The sequence below is a fragment of the Delphinus delphis genome, chromosome 3, assembly GCF_949987515.2.
Source record: "Delphinus delphis chromosome 3, mDelDel1.2, whole genome shotgun sequence".
In the NCBI taxonomy this organism is placed as follows: Eukaryota; Metazoa; Chordata; class Mammalia; order Artiodactyla; family Delphinidae; genus Delphinus; species Delphinus delphis.
In genome coordinates this window covers 166399844-166423635 of record NC_082685.1, presented here as the reverse complement: position 1 = coordinate 166423635, position 23792 = coordinate 166399844, and positions in this window count along the sequence as shown.

The following is a 23792-nucleotide window of genomic DNA, read 5'->3' as shown; positions in this document are numbered from 1 at the left end:
AAAAAAAACAAAAAAAGCAAACAACAAAAACGAACAGACCGAGCCCTAGGACAAATGGTAAAAGCAAAGCTATACAGACAAAATCACACAAAGAAGCATACACATACACACTCACAAAAAGAGAAAAAGGAAATATATATAGTTGCTCCCAAATTCCACCTCCTCAATTTGGGATGGTTTGTTGTCTATTCAGGTATTTCACAGATGCAGGGTACAAATTGACTGTGGAGGTTTAATCCACTGCTCCTGAGGCTGCTGGGAGAGATTTCCCTTTCTCTTCTTTGTTCACATAGCTCCTGGGGTTCAGGTTTGAATTGGCTCCGCCTCTGCATGTAGGTCACCTGAGGGTGTCTGTTTCTCACTCAGACAGGATGGGGTTAAAGTAGTGGCTGATTCGGGCGCTCTGGCTCACTCAGGCTGGGGTACGGAATGTGGGGCAAGCCTGCGGCAGCAGAGGCTGGCATGACATTGCACCAGCCTGAGGCGTGCCGTGTGTTCTCCGGGGGAAGTTGTCTCTGGATCACAGGACCCTGGCAGAGGTGGGCTGCACAGTCTCCTAGGAGAGGAGGTGTGCGTAGTGACCTGGGCTCGTACATTGGCTTCTTGGTGGCGGCAGCATCAGCCTTAGCATCTCATACCCGTCTCTGGGGTCTGCGGTGATAGCCGCAGCTCGTGCCTGTCTCTGGAGCTTGTGTAGGCAGTGCTCTGAGTCCCCTCTCCTTGCACACCCCAAAACAGTGGTTTCTTGCCTCTTAAGCAGGTCCAGACTTTTTCCCGGTCTCCCTCCCAGCTAGCTGTGGTGCACTCATCCCCTTCCGGCTGTGTTCATGCCGCCAACCCCAGTCCTCTCCCTGCACTCCGACCGAAGCCCGAGCCTTAGCTCCCAGACCCCGCCCGTCCTGGCGGGTGAGCAGACAAGGCTCTTGGGCCGGTCCGCACCGATCCTCTGTGCGGAAATCTCTCCACTTTGCCCTCTGCACCCCTGTGGCTGCACTCTCCTCTGCGGCTCCAAAGTTTCCCCCCTCCACCACACACGGTCTCCACCCGCGAAGGGGCTTCCTGGTGTGTGGAAACCTTTCCTCCTTCACAGCTCCCTCCCACTGGTGCTGATCACATCCCTATTCTTTTTTCTCTGTTTTTTCTTTTTTCTTTTGCCCTACCCAGGTACGTGGGGTTTCTTGCCTTTTGAGAAGTCTGAAGTCTTCTTCCAGCGTTCAGTAGCTGTTCTGTAGGAGTTGTTCCACATATAGACATATTTCTGATGTATTTATGGGGAGGAAGGTGATCTCCATGTCTTACTCTTCTGCCATCTTGAAGGTTCAACCTCATTTCTTTTTTTTCATTTCTTTTTAACACTGAATAATATTCCATTGTCCAGATGTACCACAGTTTATTTATCTATTCAGCCATTTAAAGACATCTTGGTTGCTTCCAAGTTTTGGCAATTGTGAAGAAAGCTGTTATAAACATCCATGTGCCAGTTTTTGTGTGGATATAAGTTTTAAAATCGTTTGGGTAAATACCAACAAGCAGAATTTCTGGATCATATGGTTAGAGTATGTTTAGTCTTGTAAGACACTGCCAGACAGTCTTCCAAAGTGGCTGTACCATTCTGCATTCCCACCAGCCATAAATGAGAGTTCCTGTTGCTCCACATCCTTGTCAGCTTTTGGTGTTGTCAGTGTTCTGGATTTTGGCCACTCTAATGGGTGTGTAGTGGTATCTCGTTGTTTTAATCTGCATTTCTCTGATGGTACGTGATTTGGAGCATAATTTCATATACTTATTTGCCATCTGCATCTTCTCTGGTGGGGTTTCTGTTAAGGTCTTTGGACCATTTTTTAATTAACTTGTTTTTTTTTTATTGTTGAGTTTTAAAATTCTTTGTATATTTTAGATAACAGTTCTTTATCAGATATATCTTTTGCAAATATCCTCTCCTAGCCTGTGGCTTGTCTTTTAATTCACTTGATACTGTCTTTTGCAGAGCAAAAGTTTTCAATTTCCATGAAGTCCCAGTTATCAACGATTTCTTTCATGGATCATGTCTTTGGTGTTGCATCTAAAAAGTCATTGCCATACCCAAGGTCATCTAAGTTTCTCCTATGTTTTCGTCTAGAAGTTTTATAGTTTTATGTTTTACATTTAAGTCTGTGATCCATTTTGAGTTAATTTTTGTGAAGGGTGTGAGGGCTGTGACTAGATTCATTTTCTCATTGTGCTTTTAATTTGCATTTGTCTAATGACTAGTGGTGGTCTGCTGATTTCCAGGTGCATGTGGACAAGCTCATGGACTGATACCCCTCTCCAGGGAGTGGGACAGCACTGGCTTTGATGAAACAAAAAAGCTGAGGCAGTAACACTATGGACCACAGGCAAGCCCTGTCTAGGGTTCCATAGCTGGAAGCATGCATTTTACCAGAAATTGAGTACAAAATTTGGGGGCCTGGCTGAGGCTGGTGCCATGGCTTCAGCACAAGGTGCAGCACTAGGCAACTTCCTGCCCCTCCTCCAAAAACAGCTGTGTAGACAACAAATATAAAACCCTATGGAGAAAACATCAGCACCTACAGATTGCAATTTTATCATAAAACAAGCTTCTAGAACCACCAGTCATGTAAAAATAAAAATAGGTCTGTTTACAGAGAAGCTTTAAAATCATCATTGTTCTATAAACTTTGTTCTTCCAGAGGTATCGGTAGCAAGATCCAGTATGTAGAAAAGGCAGGTCAGTTTTTTCTTCAACTGTCTACTTACTTCCTGATAGTCTCTGATCATGTCTCCTCCCCTCTTTTTATAAACTGTTTCTTCTTCCGGTGGTCGAGATTAACAGACTGAAGACACTGCATGGACCGCCCAACACCTTGAACATCAATTATACATATTCCATTATTAAATAATTGATACTTAGATTTAAATTTCCCAAGAGTAAAATGGGGTTGAAGCATTTATGTACATTTGCTTTGCAGATCCATGGCAATCAATTTAAGCCTCCAGCCTTCGGGGTGACTCAATTATAATGAGGTATGAGCTTTCACTTGCATCCTTTAAACTTTCTACAATACTGGATGATAAAAAACCACATTCTCAGGTTCACATCAACTACAAATTTGAACTTTTCTGTCTGTGCCATCCATAAGCCACTAAAGTACTTGTCTATGTCACAAACACACCTGGATAGGAGGGCAGCAGATATTCCCCCAGCTGGTCCTCTTGGGTTAGGATACAGGAGTCCTTGAAGGGCATTGAGCATCCAGGACAACGTGGGGCAAAGCTCATGCCTGTACTGAAATGCTGCTTCCTTGTGTCTGAGCCAAACTTACCAACTGGTGATAGAGCCCAGAAGCATGCCTCGTGGGGATATTGATTGAACGTAAGAAACTTTAATTGCTCTATAATCCTCAGAAATGATGTTCTAACTCTTTAGGCTGCTCATGTTAACACATCAGCAAGGAGACAGGTAAGAGTTTGGATGGATCTCATTTTAGAACTGGCAGGTAAACACCAGCAGTTATCTAACAGCAATGCTACAGGATGCTTAGGGAGACAATACAGACTTCTTTCTTTTGTTTGCTGAGAAATCAGTTAGACTTTGCACAGAAAGTCAGCCACCTAACGAACTGTGGGGTTTCCAGGCCAGCTTACTGACCAATAACAGCATAAAGCATATTTAAAGCAAAGAGCCATGCTAAGCAGATTCAAGAGACTTAATAGGCACATTTTTCACTTATGCAGAAAAAATGTAGGCCTATGGAAATGTTCCAACTTAGCTATTTTTAGTTGCATGAGGCACAAAGATTACATAATCATCATAAAGATGTCAGCTGGCCCCAGACTTCCCCAGGCACCTGCAGGAATGATTCATTTGACTAATGACAAAATATCTGCATATGGAGAGAGTCATACATCTTCCACGTGTTATAATATGTTAGTGCAGCAGAAGCACTTTTATCTGTACATGACATTAACCCTGGGGAGTCCAAACGGCCACAATATCGAGAAATGACAACAGGTGTGAAATCACTCTTGCTTAACTTGAGGGCAGCTTCAGGGTTAGAGTAGAAGCTTCTAGCGGTTGCTGGTGGAATGACCCCTGGATACTTTATCCAACCGTCCCAGGTTAGGAGCTGTCCAGCCCTGGAGGCGTCAGACAAAATCAGGAAAGGCCAAAGGTTCATGGATTCCTTTCACTTTCCTACGCCAGTGACCAAATAATAGAGAAGTGAAAAGCTGAGGTGGATGTCAGGAAGTGGGCGATATTGGTGGAATGTTCTAGTAACGTCCTGGATTATCCAGCTGCCGGTGCTGAAGAGGAGCCTGTCTGTTTGGAGTCTCCGTGCAGGTTACAGCTGCAGAGAACCAAGGGGTGTCCGTCCACCTCGGGGAGCGAATCCACCTCTCAGGCAGGACCTCGGGTTCCAGGAGCATCGAAGAGGCTCAGCTTAGAGGGAGAAGCCCCGGATTTAGGGCCAGATGAGACATATTTCACCTGTGCTGCAGATAGCAGGTGAGGCGAAGGTGGCTCAGAGAGTGCTTGGGAGGAGCCCGGGTGATGAGGGTGCAAACTCCCCGGGGACCTGAGCGCAGGGGACAAACCTGCAGGCTCTCCCCAGGGGCCTCGCTCTGCACCTGGTGATGCCACCCCGGGTCCACGGTGTGTGCAGCGGGGCCCACCTCCCGAGCGGGGCCACCCCCCTCGTGGATGGCATCCCCCCCCACCCAGGCCGGGATGCCGGCCACCTGCTGGGTCCCACCGCGCCCTGATGCCATCTCACGCGCCTACCTGGCTCTGCACTGAGGACTGAATTGTTCAGGAAAGGAAGAAAGGGCGCAGGGGAAAAGGAAAACGTCGGGAAGAGGAACTGACGTTGTTTTGAACCTGTGGTCCACGTGATGGCCGCCCATCCTCGGGCTAAGCCTACTGCCAGAGAAACCGGCGGCGCCCCAACTGCCAGGCCAGCCCGTCGCAACCGCCCTTCGCAGCGCCACAAAGCTAACCACGTCAGCAAGCTGGACACGTGTGACTCGGTGGACGCCATCAAGGCAAGGGATCAGCAACCCCTCCTCAGCCAGGTGAGCAGAGAAGGCAGGTGGACCCTGAGGGCTGCCGGCAAAGCTCAGTGGTGGTGACGCAGGTGACAGGGTGGGGGGCAAGGCAAAGGACCCCCCTGATGATTAACTGCCTTGTTAACTTTGCTTGCGAAACCATGGCGCGTCGCCTTGGGTACACAGATTCCAAAGGAACACGGGAAAAGCAAGAACTGAAGACCTGCCGTCTTCATCTGAGGAAAAGAGTGTCACTTCACGAATTGTCCCCTAGATGGCGCCCCAAGACAACGTTTGCATTGTTTACAGCTCCGCCTTCGAATCTTTTTCAAGTGCAGCAAAGGTCCGCTGCACCCTGTAAGGCAATTGAGGTGGTGCATTTTGTTATTTTTTCTTCTGCAGTGGACTATTAAGCCACTAGTGTTGAAACCAGACATTCTGTGTAGTAGGCTAGTCTCCTAGCCCCCAGGAATAAGGGGGCAAGGGACATTAACCCTGGCCCCAAGTGACCCATGTAACCTTGAGAAAGTGGCTCATACCCTCTGAGTCTCCATTTCTCCATCTATAAATAGGAGACAATAATGTCTTAGGAAATGATTTGCTCTCTCCCTCCCCCATTCTACCCACGTCATTTCCCTTTGTAATTAAAGTTCCTTCCAACCAGTGTGCTTTTTTCCCCGTTGGTCCTCTCTGATTAAATCAGGATCCGGTAGGTTTGTAAACTCTGCTAAACTGTCTTCTGAAGTGGCTGAACGGCTGCATCCGCTAGCAATGAGGGAGAGTTCCTCTTGCTCTACATTCTCGCTGCTAATTGGTATTGCCGAGTTTTTGGAGTTTAGCCGTCCCAGTCGGTGCGTGGTGGTATGTGGGTGTTATCATTTTGAATGATTACTTAACAGAAGAACAACTGGTTTAGAATAGTGTTAGCTGTAGTCCAAGCATTTTAGCCTCCCGTGGACTCTCTGCTTTCCCATCACTGTTCGACTGTTGCTGCCTCCCCTCCACACCCCCCCCCATGAAGCCGCCATGCGGTGGGCTTTCATGGTGGTGTCTACGCTTCTGCTGGGACCTCCTCCTCACAGCAGCTCTTCCTTAGGCTGCGGTGGTTGGGACTCCTGCCAACACTGGTCACATCTTCAATTTCTGTGTGACTTTTTCACTCTTTTTTTCTTTTTCCACCATAAGAAGCACAATTAGAGCTGAATAAGCTGCACTAAGCAACTTAATCGTGCTAAAGGAACTAGACGGCAACATTAATCACAGTTTAATTTCTAGGGTTATTTCTGGATACAGTTGAAGTTTGGCTTGTTTTCATTAGGAAACTGGCTTTAGTCTCACACTGAAATTCTTCGGAAGTGATTCTCAGTGCTTTCTCGAGGGTTCCCTGTCGTGGAGAAGCCTCTGCCCCCAGGAGGGTTCAGCCCATGGGAATGACGTGAGCCACGGGTCTGGCCCCATTGACTCACCAGTGATGCAAAGAGAAAGGAAGCGAATGTGGGAGAAGGTGACCTTGAAAAGAAGGGGACCTGGTCCCTCCCAGCCGAGTGTCCTGGACATTCCCAGGTGGAGACCCATGATCCGCTTGCACAGTCCTGTGGGCTGATTCCTGGATCTTGCGGGATCAACTGCCCAGAGTGCAGGCGAAGGTGCCTCTATTTCCTAATTTATTTGCAAAAGGGTGAAATTAATGAGAATCAAAGCCTGTGTGGTGAGAGTTCCCACTGGAGACTTTGGTAGAGTTCGTGACTCAGATGCCTTTCAAGTTATGGACAAAGTCTCAGCAGGGGAATCCCAGGGGCTACCTGAAAGGATGCTGTTTGTGTAACCACAGATCAAAGGAGATTTTATTAAAAAATATATCAGGTCTGCATTCAGCTAGTCATTTTGTGTAAACACGTCCTTAATACACATTGGAGGTACAGCCTCCTTAGTGTCTGAATTTACAAATATCCCAGTGCCCCTTTATGAGATTTCCCTCACTTTTAGAGTCAATCATGTCCATTACCCCAACACTGTCAAACCACTTTCAGCATTGACTTTGCTCCGTGGGCATCAACTTTCTTTAGGCCTAGGGTGTCTTCGTTGTTGGTTTTTTCTCATGTGTGCTGTATTGGAAGTACCTCCATTGCTTATATCCGAATTCAGCCTTTGTCTATCAAAAGACGGCTACATAACAGCAGACAACAGCTACCATGAGCAGATACAATGAACTCAACTATGCTGGCCTCAGAAATAACCACTCTGCACGTGGGGGGCTCCTGTTCAAGTACCACTGCCTCAGTAGTAAATTTCCACATAAATAGAGTATTCAAACGATGCTCTTAACTCAACTCATATCCAAATTCTTGCTATTCTTTTTAAGGTGATTGCATCAATCATGTCCAGGGCATCCATTCATCCACGGTGTCTTTGGAGATTCTGTTGACACGGCGTAGCTAATATTGATTAATATTTGATTACCCACCTGTGAATTACCTATAGCAGATGCCAGAAAGCCATTCTGACTCCCTTGCTTCTCTGACCAGTGATTGTGAAATGAGAGAACATACAGTAATATTTACTTTGACCTGAGAAATGCACAAAAGGGAATACCAAATATTGCACAGTGCATTACCATGTAGGATAAAATATGTGCAGCCTGGGCCCTAGTTTGGAATTTATTTCTGCTGTTCTCCCCTATTGAGATCACTCATAATAATTGATTGATAATTGACTGAAGGATGTGTTGTAACTCAATAAAGACAGAACCAAGACATTCATTATTTGTTTTGAAATTACAAATCCAAAGAAAATATATTGCTCTGATCTTTGCTTCTTTTCTCTTTTGGATATTGAAAAACGATGAATGAGATATATTATCCCTGCCTGATTGCCTCTCCGCAATGCTGAAGTGTCGGCAGTGATTTTTTTAAATGACTGTATTCCATGCTCTTTTAAATTTTTTTTATTAGTTCCCTGACCAGGGATTGAACCCAGACCCTCGGCAGTGAAAGTGCAGAGTCCTAATCACTGGACCACCAGGGAATTCCCTCCATGCCCTTTTTAAAATGGACTTACATTAAAGGTGAATTATACATTGTTTTAGCAGATGGAACAAGGTTTGATTCAACTTTAATATAGTTTATTATCAAAAATTTGGTATCAGAATCAACAGGAATAGAGACCTGTTATCTTCTTGAAAATAGTTCCCATAGCAAAGTGACCTAGACCCCCATTAAACCTAATTCAGAACCTGACACCAATTGTATAGTTCCTAGCAAAAATCACGTCATATACAGCCTTTTCTAAAGATCATATTAGCTCTGCCATTGAAAAAAATCAAGCTTATTACCCATGAAAAATGTTGATATCAGGGCTTCCCTGGTGGCGCAGTGGTTGAGAGTCCGCCTGCCGATGCGGGGCACGTGGGTTCGTGCCCCGGTCCGGGAAGATCCCACATGCCGCAGAGCGGCTGGGCCCGTGAGCCATGGCCGCTGAGCCTGCGCGTGCTGAGCCTGCGCGTCCGGAGCCTGTGCTCCGCAACGGGAGAGGCCACAACAGTGAGAGGCCCGCGTACAGAAAAAAGATGATATCAGATCTAATTCAGATGAACCTATTTTACGACGCAGACAAGATGAAGCCAGCCAGTCAGGAGCTCTCTCAGACCAGAAAGGAGAAAAGTAGTGTCAAATTTACTGCACGGTCGTGGTGGTAGAAAATCAGTCGATAGTATTTCTTAAACTGAAGTGTAAGTCAGGTAAGAGGCTGGATGCCAGGGGTCCCCAACCCCCGGGCCGAGGACCGGTACCAGCCTGCGGCCTGTTGGGAACCGGGCCGCACAGCAGGAGGTGAGCAGTGGGCGAGCGAGTGAAGCTTCATCTGCCGCTCCCCATGGCTCCCTATTGCTCTCCATGGCCCCCCATGGCCCCCCATCACTCACATTACCGCCTGAACCATCCCCCCATACCCCGCCCCTGGTCCGTGGAAAAATCGTCTTCCACGAAACTGGTCCCTGGTGCCAAAAAGGTTGGGGCCCGCTGCTGTATGCCACTTCTAATTTAATCAGCAGTCAGAGGCAATTTGATCCTCACTTACGTGAAAAAATTTAATGGCTCAACGTGAAAAGACTCACAAGCTCGGAGGGACATCTGGATTCTGAAAAGTCCAAACCGTCCTTCTGCCTAGTAGCTTCCCTCCCTTAAGTGTAAATAATATATACCATGGAAGTATATACTATTTTTCTTTTAGGCGAGCTGTGCATCTTGTTGGCTCGGTTTTTTGGGATCTTACTTCCTGGACCAGGGATTGAACCCGGGCCCTCGGCAGTGAAAGGGCAGAGTCCTAACCACTGGACCTCCAGGGAATTCCCTAAATAGCTTAATTTCTTATAAAAAGTTGGCAGTGCCTAGTTTAAGATGATGATTCATCATTTCACTTGGATATTACTGGTTCCAGTTAGAAACAAAGGACTGATTGGCTATACTTTAAGTAAATTTGTTCTTATAACTCTCTTTGAACTCAGGAATGGAAAACAATGAACACAACCCATCCCCACGAGGGATGTGGTGGTGCCAGAAAAGGCATGTTCAGAACTTAGGGTTACCCAGACTCAGTCTTCCAGAATCTGACATCCCTCTAACTTTTATACCTTCCAAAACAAACAAACACAAACAAACCCCTCACACCACCGTAGTGTCTGTTCTGTAGTAGGGATGTCAATGTGACGCATATAGAAATTAGAAGTTTTATTAGTATTCCTCTTCAGGCAAATCCGTAGATAGAGGAAAGTCAGAGACAGGCTGGTAAAAGCTGCTACAGATATGATGACTGGACAAGTGAGAACCACATAGAACATTGCCTGACTTCTTATTTCTTTGAAGTCGACTTCAAATTGCTTCACAAGTTTCCAAAAGGTGTCATCCTTAGCTTTGGTTAAAAAAGTTCATGTTTGGATTTTTTGCTAAGTTGATTGCTTTTCTCTTCTACCACGGTTGTTGACCAACATTAGACTTGAACTTCTGCCCTTTGAAGAAAAATGCGGTATCACCCTTCAGTTGGAGCATCTAGGTTCACTGCTGAAATTCTACATCCTCCTCAGAGAAGATGCATACATTTGGTCCAATGCAGAATTCTCATAAAGTAAGTGATGATAACTGCATGTTTTACCATTTGGTGTGACTTCTGAAGACATGAATTGTTAAAGGCCTCATTCTGTGTTAAATACTGTTGCCTGTTTTGTGATACACAATGAACCTGTTTGGAATTGTTTTACTTTGTTATTGGACATTTTCTAAAGCCAACTTCAGGCCTCGGTGAAAAGTGCAGGAAGTTACTGACTCCCTATTCTCAAAAATTACATTTAAAAAAAAGCAGCCTATATTGATTAAAGTGGAGCTTTTGTAGAATGAAATAGCATTGCCTTTCCCTTCAGCTGAAGGAGAAAATGGAATTTTGGTTGTCCTGTTGGAATGCTCCTGTTTTGCCGGGTATTTCCTCACTGGGTCATTGGATGCACTGTTCAGTTTCTCAGTTCTTACGATCTTAATTATTACAGTCATTGGAAACTTGGTGGTTAGAAATGTGTAATACAGATTTCCAGTGGTCTTCACTTTCATCTTTTCTGCTCATCAACTTACTGGTCTTAAATGCTCGCTTAAGAGCTGTCCAGGTCTATATCTAAGAAAGTTGTCTGATGACACCAGACAGATATGTTGTTTTCAAAATCAGTTTAAGACACCAGCTGTAGCAGTGCAGGCAGGGAGCCCATCGCCTGCTGCCCTGGATCAATGCCGGAAGTTCAGGGAAAGCGTGGGCAGGTGTCTCCCAGTCAGTCAGCGGAAACCAACTCTCACCGGCTCCCAGACTCAACTCAGAGGAAAACAAACATATTTATAAGGTAAAATGAGGTGGTGTCCCAGAAATGAAAGTGTCCCGCTCACTCCTTGCTCTTGGCGAGTTGCCAGGTTCTATAACCCAAACCTCTGCATCTTTTATGAATAATAAATTCATGAAGGATGATCCTGAGTATTGCCAACAAGCTTCCTTCCATACCAGCCCCTCTTCATCTCTATCTGCCAAAATTTTGGGGACAAAATAAGAGAATCCTGATTATGTACAGTAAAAATTGTATTATATTTTTTGTACTTAAGCTTTATGTAAATGGTTTGTCTCGTTCCATTGTAAGCGAGCATTGAGATAAATCCGGCCATTTAGGAAACAATTTAGCGGCATTTTTCTTTGTGTAGCCTCAGTGGCCTCTGTCTCCCCAGATGTGCTTGCTACTTAAAGATCTTTGTAAACCTTTAAGAAGCACATTCATCAGAGTGAAGCTGCAGAGGACCTCGTGGGTAAACCCCATAACACGCTCCTGTGTGAACAGGTCCTAAGGACCCTTGGGTGAGGCCCGGATGGGACCAACAAGCTTTGTGAGGATTCTGTGATGTCGCAAACAATTTTCACAAATATTTCCAGAGGAGATGGGAGGTAAGGAAAGTCAACCAGGTTTTTAATTTACAAGGGGTTGGTACCTGGTCATGTTGATGATTGATTTATTAAGTCCTATTATACTGACCCTCTGCCCAGCACACCGTATTTTGTTCCTCCTTGCATGAAAAAGGTTTTTCTCTTTGTCTTTTTAACAGCTTTAATTGAGGTATAATGTATATACCAAAAAACTGTACATATTTAATGTATACAGTTTGATGAGTTTGGACATATGTAGACATTGTGAAATCATAACCACAATGAAGATAGTAAATACATCCATTGAAACAAACCTTGTGTGGAAATCTTCAGTTGATCAAAAAGACAAAATACGTCTCAATATAAAGGCCCCACAAAACACTCAAAACACCAAGAAATGAAACGTTGAACTTTTGAAGAATTCCAGTAATTGTTTACATCTTTTTCTCAGTTCAGAAGGTGAGCAGGTTGAAGAAATTTGCTTTCTTGCTTCTTGTTTTTCTGAAACTTCCTTTGCAGTTATAGAGGTCTATATTCTGGAACCTGGATGATTTCACATGATGCTTGTGTATCTAAATCCTCTACTTAGAATCTGCTTTATTTGTTCTAAATAAAATAAAATGTGAAATGTAACTTAAAATTTCTGTCTGGACGTATTTGAAATATATAGTGTAATTTTCCACTTAAAGTGTTTCCTTGGGCTTCCCTGGTGGTGCAGTGGTTGAGAGTCTGCCTGCCGATGCAGGGGACACGGGTTCGTGCCCCGGTCCGGGAAGATCCCGCATGCCGCGTAGTGCCTGGGCCCGTTAGCCATGGCCGCTGAGCCTGTGTGTCCGGAGCCTGTGCTCCGCAACGGGAGAGGCCACGGCAGTGAGAGGCCCACATACCGAAAAAAAATAAAAGTGTTTCCTTGAGCCCAGAGTGTGTGAAGAATAGCAGAAATGATTGCTTGCACCCACTGCATCTCCATAAATGTTTACTACAAGCAGAAATTGTTCTTAAAATAATATCTGAACCGGTTTCGTTTAAGGAGGATATACTTGATTGGTTTTTTCATAGTAGATATGAAAATAAAATCTGAAATTGCTTTTCTCTCAATCTGTTTTGCATAAATTTCCTTGTGGAAAGATTTGAAGTTCTCACCTCACCTTTGCACATCACAGTGAGAATAGTGCGATAAACATCGTTTTGGGAATTCAAAGCTCTTAAGATTGTAGTTACTGAAAGAATCACAGAGGAAATAAAATGCAAAGATAATCCTCTGTAAAACTGTTCTACGTACAATGTACAGGAACAGGAAGTGCTCACCTCTATTACGGTTTTTAGCTAGGGTGATTTCATCTCCCAGGGTACATTTTGCAATGTCTCCACGCATTTTTGGTTGTCACAACTGGAGGGTGGGTTGTTACTGTGATCTACTAGGCAGAACATCTTCCAGTTCACAGGAGAGTGCCCAGCCCACAATATAGAATTATCTAGCCCCAAATATCAGTAGAGCTGCTATTGATAAATCCTAATTTATATTTTGAAAAACTGCTGCTGGTATTATGAAAATAAGTCTTGCTAGAGAACAGCGAGAAAACTTTGCTGTAATATGATTTAAAAAACCTTAGTGGGTGTGGGCTTGGTCATATTCATCAGTAATTTGTGATGGGACAAATGATTCTGACCGCGTCACAAAGCTATTTATAAGCAGACATGTTTTCTTTCCTTTTATGATAATTCAGGCATACAAGCATTGCAGGAGCAGGAAAAGACAGCCCTGATGTGGTGACTCTTCATCTAAGACTTTACAAAAAGATGAGTGGAGAGTAGATACCTCAAGATGGCAGGGAGAAGGTGGGAACAAACTGGTAAATGGGTGCATAAGAAGAAACAGGTGGCACATCATCTAGTTAAATATGTTTTAATTTAAATCAGATTGGTTAGCAGCAAGTTGCTCTATGTGGCAATTTGGTCAAAGCAACAATAGGGGCAGAAATAAATCCTCCCAGTCATAGTTTATTCTTTGTCTTAGTACAAATAATTATAATGCAACAGAAAATAATCTTCAAAAATTATATACATCTTTAATAATTTTTCATGAAATTAACTTAAATGTACAATGAGAGTTATGATAATGTAAGACTCCACAACACTCACAACTGAGTCCACAAACTCAGATGTACAGGAAATAGCTCACTTTTATATATTTGAATCAGTTAACTAATCTTCAACCTCAGTTAATCTGGGGACCTTCCCCACCCAATCTCTCTCCTCCAAATGGTGCAAAGCTTCCATGATCCAAAGAAGAAAAGTCCATAGAACCAGAAAATTGGAGGATGGAGGATACCACTCGTGCTTTAGCACCTAATAATGCTGATTAAAACCAAGACACCCATAGGCTACATGGTCCACTCAATGTCACAAACTGTGACTAGAGAGTGGGGGGGTCTCTAGTGAGACTAGGGTCCAGTGAAGGGGGTCACTTCTCCCAAGGTGCATACACAACCACAACCTGAAGCTGGCTCCCTCCCCAAGATACCAACACAAAATGATGTACAGTTCTCTGCTGCTCATGGGAAACCAGGCACACATCCCTGATCCCTACCTGAATGTCATTTAATAAGTACAAGAGAAGGAAGTGTGATTGTTGAAGAATTTTAAATTACTGAAAGTGATCTATGTCTTTTATTCCTTGTACTTTCCAATCAAACATAAAAATATTACTATATAGGCAGAGGGGTCATCATTGGCTTTAAATATTTTATTTAATAAGTTAGAGAGAAAAATACAAACTTTTGAAAACTGACAGATTTTATCTCTGTTATATTTTTATATTTCCCTTTTTTTGTTACAAATGCATCATCATAGAATACCCAAAATATATAGAGCTAAAAATATATATCCATAATTCTATCTACCCAAGGACAATTACTGTTAACACTGTTATGTGTGTCCCTCCACATTTGATTCTGTTCATAATTGTAACAGCTTATATTGAGTGAATACTTATATGTTCCTGGAATACTCTGCATGCTTTTATATTTTTCAAATACCTATAATCTTATGAAGTAAGGGTTGTTATTATCCCCGTACATCAACAATAAACAGTGACTACAGCCTCACAACGACAAACAGTGACTACAATGATCCTTGGGGGAGTGTGTATCTGATTTCCAGAGTTGCCACATTATATAATTAAAACTGTCTAGTTTTCAACAAAAAAATTCTGATACATTCAAGGAAACATGAAAGCATAACTTTAATGCTCATATATATGAAAAAAATAATTGACGGAAATTGTCTTTGAGCAAGCCCAGACATTGGATTTACCAGACAAAGACTTTAAATCAGCTGTTGCAAATATGTTTAAAAAATTAGAAAAAGAAAAAAAAAAGCCATCTAAATAATTAAAGGAAAGTATGAGAAGGGTGTCTCACCACATAGAGAATACAAATAAAGAGACAGAAATTATAAAAAGGAGCAAAATGGAAACTTGCTCATTGGCACCACTCAGGCAATGCTGAACTGGGATAGAAGCACAACTGTTGGTTATTGGAGCCCATGATTTTTAGCCACTGTCTATATATTCACCCACACTATGCACACACACATACCCACACATATATACATAGAAATATAATTTGTTTCTTTCTAAGAAATCTGATAAAAGTTTCGAAACCTAATTTGATTAATTAGTTAAATCTGGCAATTGCTAGATATTCCTTTTATTGCATTTTTTCCTATACAGGTGTATATACCCTTACATTCGCTCTGACACAATATAGAACAGGAATAATTGACTAAAATTGATTTGAAAAGTAAAGGTGAAAACTTACATAAAAATGTTACCACTTTAAGTTCAGGAAAAGGTGACAAAACCACAATATAGTTTCCTATGTGTATGAAAGCCAATGAATATGTAGTTTAACCTTTCTATCAAATTGTTTTGATAGCCAACATATATTTGAAAGAAATTTTATTTCCATAAATAGTTTTTGACCAAATTTTCTAGGATCCAGATCACTTATAAACAAACATGTTAGATAACTGAAGGAAACATTGAAGAAAGTCCATTCTCTGTGCTTTTTCTTTTCTTTATGGAAATTACTGATTCAGAAGCTCTAAGGGATCTAGAGGCTGGGCAAAAAGCAGCAGCTCAAAGCTTTTATCAGTTTCATAGGACTTAGAGAAACACGTTTGGAGTTAAGGACAACCAAAACCAAACCAAACCAAACTAAAAACAAACAAAACGCAGGACTTCACCTCACACAATTCTGCAGAAGACAACATTGCAGAGAAGTGAGCAAAACTTTTTGCACTATTTTTCACCTTGAAACTTTCATGATTGTGAAACCACATGGAATGCTTTGTCTTTGCCTTTTAGCAGTTTAATTAGGATGTGCCTAAGTGTGGCTGTTTTTGTATTTATGCTGCATGGTATTCACAAGTTTTCCTGATTGTGATGGGGTAAGCCCTGGAAACAAGAGTCCTTCCTCTAACTTAGAAAAGATAAGGAAAAAGGAAAATAAAGTCAGAATTTGATGAAAAGCCTATCAACACTAAAGCAGTTCATAGCTAATGACGTCTTATTTTCAATGAGGTGCTCAGGAAGAACATCTACAGCAAAAAGGTGTTACTGGAGGTATAAATCCTTGGAGAAAAGTATAACATCATGAGGAATTAAAAAATGCACTAACCAGGGATGAGTGAGAGGACCCCACAGCTGCCCTGAAGGTGCAGATGATGGGAGAACCTGAGTCTGGAATGACTCTGACAGCAGCTCTTCACTTCTCTCCAGCATGACTCAGCATCCCAGGAGTGGGTACCTCAGTGGGGAAAATGCAAGGCAGGGAGGGAGATTCTACAGGGAGGTGGATTATAAGCCTTCATGAGAATGAAGTTGAAAAGGTGAGGCGAGAGGCAGGAGAAATACAGCCCAGAGAGGATGAAGGCCTAGAGAATGTAAGGAATCAATTTCAGCAGGTTAAGAGTGGGTTATGGTACACGGGGCAAGGGCAAAGAAAGGGGGCTGTTACCATGGCAGAGAATTTCAGATCTGTTTCTTTCAAGGTGGAGCCAGCCTGGGTAATGGCATCATCTGTGGTGTGGCCATGCCATTTGAAGACAAGAGACATCAGGGGGAAGTTATTACTGGAGCTGATATCATGTCATTAATGAGGCATGAATGTGGAGGCCCTAGTAACTCTGGCGCTGGCAAGGGATGAGGTGGAGGCAAGAACGCTGAACCCGGGTGGCATCCCCAAACAAGAGAGGAGCAGTGAATTGAGGAGTAAGCCATGGCACCGCTGGAGAATACAGAGGGATCATCACGTGATATGGGATTCTCAAGAGAGAAGTGGGAAAGACGATGATGCACTATGCTGACACTGTTCGCTGGCAGCCAGGAGGAAGAAACTTTGCCTCCTTCCTCCAACGTGGGGGAAGAAGTCAGGTGCAGAAGCAGCCTCCAGCAAACCTTGAGGTTTCTGTAAAAGTGTGATGGCTGAGGGAGCAGTTTAGAGAGGGTAAGGGGTTTCAGGAGATTTCCGTAAAATAGAGTGCCGGGCTTAAGGAGATGGTGGGGTCTCAGAAACAGGTGACCTGGATAGGGGAGAGGACTGGAAAAGGGGGCTGTCAGGATCCCAACTGAGGTGGGCATCCTTTGTGCTTGATCCTGAGGGAGGCGAGTGGGAAACAAACACGAAGGATTGAAACCAACTCCCGGATCATTATTTTATCTCATTAACCGCATACAGATTTTTAGTTCTGTTTTTCTTTCTGAAAAAATGTAGTATCTACTTCTGAACTCCTTTCAAGAAACTAATAAATTGTTCTGTCTTTCTAATTTACGGTGATGGTCCAAAATCTTCTCCAGATATAAGACAACACATGGAAATGTCCTTCTGAGCACTGGAGATTGTACCTGTGTTTGCAAAGAAAGATTCGGGCTTTCTGTATAATTTTTCTTCTAAAGAGTTAAAAGTATTAAATCGATCTATCAAAGTGCTAAAAAATAAGTTGAGGATTTAGAGCTGTTTTACACAACAAAACACATAAAGAGTGGGAAACGTTTCCATATTTAACTCAAGGTAAAATAGTATGCAGGTCTAGGTTGACATTATGAGACATTTGTAAGAGATTATCGTTACTTTTGCCTTTAAGTGAAGTAGTTGGTCTTTAAGACTTTATCATAAATGTTATAAAACCTAATGGTTTATATAATTAAAAATCTCAATTCAGAAATTATAAGATACTGTGTACTTGGCACTATCAATTCAATAAATCAAAACAACCAAACCCATACATTAGAATTTAAATATCTTACCTTTTTCCATTTTAGTGATTGAGTCAAGCTATGGAAAACACAGTCTCATTGTTTTCATTTAACATTTGAAATATCACCAACCCCTGGTAGAAAACTGCTAAACAAATTAGTCTGCCAGTTCTAGAGATATGCCAAAACAGATGTTGGCATTTTCTTGTTATATAAACAATAATTCTAATGTGTTTGTATCAATAGATTTTCTCTTTCTTTCTTTTCTTCCTAACTTGCAGATTGTCTTTTATGGAATTTAAGAGTGCTTGATGTTAAATTATCCACTTCTGGGGCTTTGACCAGATGGAAGGGAAGGACAGTAAGGCAAGATGGTTGCTGATCCTGGTAGCTAGTGGGAGGGATGGTCAGGGATGCTGAGGTAAAAACAGGTGGGAACTGATGGGGATAAAATAGAGGCATACAAAGAATTCCCAGAACCCAGGGTGCCTAGACACCAAGTACGTTTGGCTCTACAGTGCTCCCCACCCAGCATTTAAGGATTGTCTATTCCTTAAACCTCGCAGTTCATGGTCTTTCCCACATTACTCAACCCCACCCCCAGCATCCTTGCCTTCTCTCTCTTTCCTCTTCTCTTTGCTCTGCCTCTTGACACTTGCATTCTGTGTTTAAGTGAACAAATGAATTTGCAGTAGATCAATTCAGTCTAAGGGCTATCTTATGGTCATCAGATATGGGATAAAAAATGAGGTTGCATCACCCACTTTGGAAGGCTCTCCTGGTCTTTTGGAGTCATGAGATACAGTCTAAGTTAGACCTGGTCCTCTCTGGGTGCCCCTCCCAGAAACCTCTCAGGCAGAACAGCTCCCTTCTGTCTTTTCTTGATTTGCTCTCCTGGTCATCCCTAAGCTGAGACCAGCACTATGGGCCCTCATAATGCTGATGCACCAGAAATCTGACCTGGGAGGAGGGGAGAAGAGTGACTGATAGAGGATTTGCCTCTGCCATTCAGGACTCGTGAGACCTGTGTGCCATCAGGGTGTGGGCAGCCGCCCCTTATGGGACAATAAAAATCCACTCTGATTAGAACATCAACCTTAGCCTCCTCCTCTTGAAGCTTCAGTCATGGACCCTGGCTCTTTCTAGGGCAATCCAGTATGCATATATGTCCTTTCCTTTCCTAGGTCTTCTCCAGCTGTGATAGCACAATGTAGAATCCATTACACTAACCCTGTCATGGTCCAATGGTCTTCCTTGATCTGCATCCCACATCTGTCCTCAGAGCAGCTCCACAAGGGACTCACTGCTTGTTGGCACGTCTGCATGACACATAGGCCATGAGAGAGGTAATCTGAACATTTCTTGATAGATATTTCCTAATTGAATAGCTCCCAGTACTTAAGTTTCTAGAGTGAAATGTGAACTTCATGTCTTTGGATAAGAAATTGAATGGGGCTTTAATTTCACCCCAGGATGGAGCCTCATCACTGCAGATGTAATCAGGCTTAAGGGCAGAGGTGTGAAATGTCAGATCTTATGCTGGGGTGACCAGATGTCCAACTAGAGTACAGACATTCTTTTATGAATAAACTCTCAAGATCAACACAGATGTCCTGGTAATTACTCTACAGACACTGACAAAAGGCATCCAAAGATGTCACTGACTGGTTTTGTATGAGAATGCAAATTCAATGAGGAATGACATCCTTAAAAGAAAAGAGAAGAAGAATCTGAAGTGAGCATGAGTCCAGTGGATATGGTTAGAATTGGCCTCTAATGTCAGGAGAAACAAGAGAAAAGGAACAAAGAAAACAAAGTAAGTCCTTAGCCAATAGAGATTTAATAAAAACAGGAAAAGTAGAGAATGACAATTTTTACAAAATTAATATATCATAGAACTTTTGAGGTTGACATAGTCGTGGGTAAAGGATGCTCAGGAGACATAATTTATTTAGACGCGCAACATTTCCTAGATATGAAGGCCTTTTGCTAACTCGCTCACAAGAGATTAAGGAAGATGCAGTTCATAGAGGGCTAGGCAGGAGCAGCTGCCTGTGAGGGGGAAGAAGAGTCTGATTGAACAGCCAGTTCCTAGAGTACGAAGGTGAGGAGTGAGAAGTCACTGGGGTTGTCATGATGGATGGTGTCAATGCACTTTCTAACGACCTGGGGGAGGGGACAGGCTTCAGGGTGGCCGAGCCTGCTAGGAGCAGAGCTGTGTTTCAGAGAGAAGGGACCACGGGGAAGAACAGAGAGGATGCCTAGATCCCAGTACATCGTAAGGGAACGCATAGGTGATTGCAAAATAACCAACCATGTATTGATGCACGTGGGAAGGCATCCTCTAAGCCGTGGTCCAGGCTGGGGCATCTCTATCAGTTCAACCTCCCAGGAGAAGCTCCTGGCCTCAGTGAGATCAGCATTTGGCACCACCTGGGAAAAGTGTGTCCGTGGTTAGAAACAGCAAGAGGACTGTGGTTCTATTAAGAAAAGAAGAATCTAGAAAAACAGCCAAATGCTCAGAGCAAGACCAGCCTCCATCAGTTATGAGGTCCGTGTCTGGCTTTGCTTCTGAGTGGCTTTTTGACCTGAATAAACCTGAGGGAATCTGAAAAACAACTTGTACCAGCAAAGTGCCTGGAGCAGTAGAAATGAAGACATCCCTGCAAGACTCGGCTTGAAGTGAAAATATACTTTGTGCCTGAATCTGCCAACCTCACTATGCTAATAGACGTCGGAAAGCTCTGTGCTCCTAGCTTGGGAAATGCCAAGGAGAGGAGACTAATCCACAAACTTTTATTAATTCTGGAGACGCAGCACTGCTACAAAGAAGTAAAGGATTCAATTTCCTGCTTTCAAGAGGATCGCAGAGCAGCTAGGAAAAATAGACCCTGGGAATGAATTCTCCCTCCGTGGTCAGAGTTATGCCCCGTTAGCGTGAGCTGTGCAAGATAGGAAGCCTGGGGAGTCGGGGTGGGTAACTGGGAGCTTCAGTGTAATTTCCTACACTATTTGGTCTTTGGGGTGAATTCAGGTCTAGGGGATATTTCACATTTTCATAATTTGAGAGATTATGATCACATAGTCTGAAACATTTTTTCCAAACCTTTGTTACATTATACTCAGTATTTTTTCAAAATTATTTAACTTATCATTTATCATACAAAGATTAGAGAAGAAAAAATGTAAAAGCCCTCAATTGTACAAAATATCAGAGTATATACTGCATATGTATATTGGCTTTTAAATCTTCCATAGTGTACTTCGGCCCCATAAAAAATAATACCCTCAAAATAATCTGGCAAGTTGTGAAAGGGAACCATGATTGTCCATTCGTGGGAATGAAGATTGTTCAGCTGAGTGGGTGGGCACAAGCGGGACTGCCTGGGCTCAACCTCTCCCTCTGCCACTTACTGGGGCCTTAGGATGTTAATTGACCTCTCCAGGCCTTAGTTTTCCCTCTGCAAAATGGGGATAATTATAACACCTATAGGGACATGCTAATGATTCATTGAGTTGATATATATATATATCACTTAGAAAAATTCCTGGCCAGGTAGGAATGTAATTTCAACAAAAGTAAGTTATTATTACTATCATTAGATTGAGCGTAAATGTAAATAATATTTCAAGGAGTAATATTTTACCAAAATGTCCTTGTGGCAGCTGGGAGCTTGTACAATTAAAAAGAAAAAAAATACGCAGCTTTGAAGAGTGGAAGCATACTAGAAAAGCAGGAACAAACACATGTCAATAAAACTTGGGCAATGATATAACCTTGGGAGTCTTTAAGGGCTCTACAAAATCATAAACAAGTTATAATTCTCTGTGGCAGAGTTGTCAATATCAAGGAAGCCATTTAGATTCTTCATTGTTCTGTGAAATACAGAGTAACCTGTCAGAGCAAAGCCATTTCCTGCCCTCCAGTGATGGAAGGACTTGTTCAAACACATAATATTCATATAGCTCTTAGGAAGGAAGGCTTTCTCTACAACTAAGATAACACTGTCGTAATTAGTGGGTATGCCTCCAAAGAACCGTGTGAGATACTTTAATTCATTGAGAAATTATGGATAAGATAGCTGTGCTCCATGAGTCAAGATTGCTAATTATCTTAGACTCTGCCCTTGAGATCATCAGAAAGACATGAGTGCTTAAGGCCAGGTAGATTTGATTTGATTTTAGTTTAGTTTGGCTTTTCTTTTGTCTTTTTTTTTTTTTTTTTGACAAAAGAGATGATGGAAGTTGAGAGTTTAGCAGCTGTTGGGTAAATAAATGACATTTATATAGATATATTTTACATGTTTATGTGCTTTTTCTGGTTTTGAGGAGGAAGGCAGGTACTGTGGGGGAATCTGGGCAGCCCCCGGGTGCTGAGGATGGGAATACTGGCAAGGAGTGCTGACACAGTGATGAGTCTGTTTCCCGCTCAACCCTGGAAGTGAGAGCCCAGCTGATGTGATGCTTTGGGGCCGGCTCTGGAATGAACTCTCTCCCATGAGAGACCTGTGACTCTTTGGGGAAATTAAAATCAGTTTAGCCATCACAGTGAAGAGTGGTGGGGAGAATACTGTCTCCCTCGCTGTGTGCGGGACCAGAGCTCTCCGTCCCCTGAGCCCTGGGTCTTGGGAACGAGAGCAGTGCCCTGGGCGAGACCCCTGCCTTTCCCCTGGGCGGGGGGGTGTCGAGTGGTAGCAACCGCAAGAAGAGGCAGCAGCGGGAGGTGCTGATCTCAGGGAGGGCAGTGGGCCCAGGTGAGGAGAACGGGACCCCTTCCTGCGGTGTGGCCACGGGTGCGCGTCCTGCCCTTGGACACGGCCCCGGGCTCCCGAGGTCCTGGGGTGCAGGTGGCCGTGGGCCGAGCACCTGCGGAGCACCTGAGGGGCAGGCGAGGCCGAAGCGCGGAGCCCGCAGGTGTCCATCAGCTGCAGGAGCACATCTGCTCCAGCCCACCTGCCGCGCGTCACCTCCCAAAGGTACCCGGGCCAAAGAGCGCTCACAGCTAAACCAGACGTGCCTAGAAACGGGCGCGAGCGAGCTCCGCATGCGCGAGAGGACAGCCTCGCATCGCCGTGTGCAGTTGGCGGCAGGAGCGTGGGACGGTGTGTGCGTGGTCACGACAGCACAGCCGCCGCACGTGCAGTGGGAGGGCCTGGAAACCCCTTCAGAAACGCCAGCGCCACGTGGGAAATGCCTGGCTGAGGACGGCCAGCAGGACGGCGGCATCAGGCATCTCAGTAAGTTCCACAACTGCCCGCACCCAGATGTGATCGGCCTTCATCGAGAGATACCCAGATTCGGTGCTTTTCTCTTTCCTTCTTCCTCCTCCCATTCATCCGCAGGTCCCTGTCCTCGCAAGAGGGAGACCGCGTGCCAGATCAGGTCGACTGACTGCATCCAAACGCCTCATCCCTGGGGAGGGACCGGCACCTGCTCGGATAAACGTAATTCAGCAAAATCATCCCTTTGACAGCAGCCTAATTTAAATACAAACCTACTCCTTCATAGGAGCAATCTCATCGGAAGATGCCTTCCTGAAAACGCAAACCGCTGTCTAAAGTTATGCAAAACTGGAATTCGTGAAGCTGGGGTGACTGCTGGCTCCCGGCTAGCGAGCCACTCTGCGGGCTACTGTGGGCACAGGGGCGGCGAGGGGCCGTCAGATGCGGGGCAGCTGGGCCTCTGCTCGCAGCCCTGGGTGCCTGGAAGGAGGAGAGGCGTCAGGCTCTGGTGTGAAGTCGCCGGGACCAGGGAGGAGGAGACTCCTGAGAGCCCTGTGGCCTCTTTCCCAGGAGGCGGGGACCGAGCAGAGGAAGGGCAGGTGTCACAATCAACAGCCGTATGTCCAGGCAAAGCAGAGAGTATTAGTTGGTGAAAGCCTGAGACGCTGCTTGGGGCAGTTTGCTGCGAGGCCGGGAGGAAGCAGAGTTTGAGGGGACAGAGCGTTTCTGTGGAGCCAGGTGAGAGGAGAGAGAAGTTAGAAAGGTCAGGAGGGACCCGCCACGGACGGCGCTGGGAGCCTTTGTCAAAAACACAAACAACGCAA